Consider the following 2,817-nt stretch of genomic DNA (forward strand, 5'->3'; position numbering starts at 1 on the left):
TGCTGAAGAGCAGAGTGTGTTCAGGTGGAGAGACGCTGAAGAGCAGAGTGTGTTCAGGTGGTGAGACACTGAAGAGCAGAGTGTGTTCAGGTGGTGAGACACTGAAGAGCAGAGTGTGTTCAGGTGGAGAGACGCTGAAGAGCAGAGTGTGTTCAGGTGGTGAGACACTGAGCAGAGTGTCAGGTGAGAGACGCTGAAAGAGAGTGTGTTCAGGTGGAGAGACGCTGAAGAGCAGAGTGTGTTCAGGTGGAGAGACGCTGAAGAGCAGAGTGTGTTCAGGTGGTGAGACACTGAAGAGCAGAGTGTGTTCAGGTGGAGAGACGCTGAAGAGCAGAGTGTGTTCGGTGGTGAGACACTGAAGAGCAAGTGTGTTTAGGTGGTGAGACACTGAAGAGCAGAGTGTGTTCAGGTGGTGAGACACTGAAGAGCAGAGTGTGTTCAGGTGGAGAGACGCTGAAGAGCAGAGTGTGTTCAGGTGGTGAGACACTGAAGAGCAGAGTGTGTTCAGGTGGAGAGACGCTGAAGAGCAGAGTGTGTTCAGGTGGAGAGACACTGAAGAGCAGAGTGTGTTCAGGTGGTGAGACACTGAAGAGCAGAGTGTGTTCAGGTGGTGAGACCTGAAGAGCAGAGTGTGTTCAGGTGGTGAGACACGAAGAGCAGAGTGTGTTCAGGTGGTGAGACGCTGAGAGCAGAGTGTGTTCAGGTGGTGAGACACTGAAGAGCAGAGTGTGTTCAGGTGGTGAGACACTGAAGAGCAGAGTGTGTTCAGGTGGAGAGACACTGAAGAGCAGAGTGTGTTCAGGTGGAGAGACGCTGAAGAGCAGAGTGTGTTCAGGTGGAGAGACACTGAAGAGCAAGTGTGTAGGTGGAGAGACACTGAAGAGCAGAGTGTTTCAGGTGGTGAGACGCTGAAGAGCAGAGTGTGTTCAGGTGGTGAGACGCTGAAGGGCAGAGTGTGTTCAGGTGGTGAGACGCTGAAGAGCAGAGTGTGTTCAGGTGGAGAGACGCTGAAGAGCAGAGTGTGTTCAGGTGGAGAGACACTGAAGAGCAGAGTGTGTTCAGGTGGAGAGACACTGAAGAGCAGAGTGTGTTCAGGTGGAGAGACACTGAAGAGCAGAGTGTGTTCAGGTGGAGAGACGCTGAAGAGCAGAGTGTGTTCAGGTGGAGAGACGCTGAAGAGCAGAGTGTGTTCAGGTGGTGAGACGCTGAAGGGCAGAGTGTGTTCAGGTGGAGAGACACTGAAGGGCAGAGTGTGTTCAGGTGGTGAGACACTGAAGAGCAGAGTGTGTTCAGGTGGTGAGACACTGAAGAGCAGAGTGTGTTCAGGTGGTGAGACACTGAAGAGCAGAGTGTGTTCAGGTGGTGAGACGCTGAAGAGCAGAGTGTGTTCAGGTGGTGAGACGCTGAAGAGCAGAGTGTGTTCAGGTGGAGAGACACTGAAGGGCAGAGTGTGTTCAGGTGGTGAGACGCTGAAGAGCAGAGTGTGTTCAGGTGGTGAGACGCTGAAGAGCAGAGTGTGTTCAGGTGGTGAGACGCGAAGAGCAGAGTGTGTTCAGGTGGTGACACTGAAGAGCAGAGTGTGTTCAGGTGTGAGACACTGAAGAGCAGAGTGTGTTCAGGTGGTGAGACACTGAAGAGCGAGTGTGTTCAGGTGGAGAGACGCTGAAGAGCAGAGTGTGTTCAGGTGGAGAGACGCTGAAGAGCAGAGTGTGTTCAGGTGGTGAGACACTGAAGACAGAGTGTGTTCAGTGGTGAGACACTGAAGAGCAGAGTGTGTTCAGGTGGAGAGACGCTGAAGAGCAGAGTGTGTTCAGGTGGAGAGACGCTGAAGAGCAGAGTGTGTTCAGGTGGTGAGACGCTGAAGAGCAGAGTGTGTTCAGGTGGTGAGACACTGAAGAGCAGTGTGTTCAGGTGGAGAGACGCTGAAGAGCAGAGTGTGTTCAGGTGGAGAGACACTGAAGAGCAGAGTGTGTTCAGGTGGTGAGAGACACTGAAGGGCAGAGTGTGTTCAGGTGGAGAGACACTGAAGCAGAGTGTGTTCAGGTGGTGAGACACTGAAGAGCAGTGTGTTCAGGTGGAGAGCGCTGAGGGCAGAGTGTGTCAGGTGGAGAGACACTGAAGAGCAGAGTGTGTTCAGGTGGTGAGACACTGAAGAGCAGAGTGTGTTCAGGTGGAGAGACACTGAAGAGCAGAGTGTGTTCAGGTGGTGAGACACTGAAGAGCAGAGTGTGTTCAGGTGGAGAGACGCTGAAGGGCAGAGTGTGTTCAGGTGGAGAGACACTGAAGAGCAGAGTGTGTTCAGGTGGTGAGACACTGAAGAGCAGAGTGTGTTCAGGTGGAGAGACGCTGAAGAGCAGAGTGTGTTCAGGTGGTGAGACGCTGAAGAGCAGAGTGTGTTCAGGTGGTGAGACACTGAAGAGCAGAGTGTGTTCAGGTGGAGAGACACTGAAGGGCAGAGTGTGTTCAGGTGGAGAGACACTGAAGGGCAGAGTGTGTTCAGGTGGAGAGACACTGAAGGGCAGAGTGTGTTCAGGTGGTGAGACCTGAAGAGCAGAGTGTGTTCAGGTGGTGAGACGCTGAAGCAAGTGTGTTCAGGTGGAGAGCGCTGAAGAGCAGAGTGTGTTCAGGTGGAGAGACACTGAAGAGCAGAGTGTGTTCAGGTGGAGAGACACTGAAGAGCAGAGTGTGTTCAGGTGGAGAGACACTGAGAGCAGAGTGTGTTCAGGTGGAGACGCTGAAGGGCAGAGTGTGTTCAGGTGGAGAGACGCTGAAGAGCAGAGTGTGTTCAGGTGGAGAGACGCTGAAGGGCAGAGTGTG

This window comes from Gymnodraco acuticeps, unplaced genomic scaffold (assembly GCF_902827175.1).
Source record: "Gymnodraco acuticeps unplaced genomic scaffold, fGymAcu1.1, whole genome shotgun sequence".
In the NCBI taxonomy this organism is placed as follows: Eukaryota; Metazoa; Chordata; class Actinopteri; order Perciformes; family Bathydraconidae; genus Gymnodraco; species Gymnodraco acuticeps.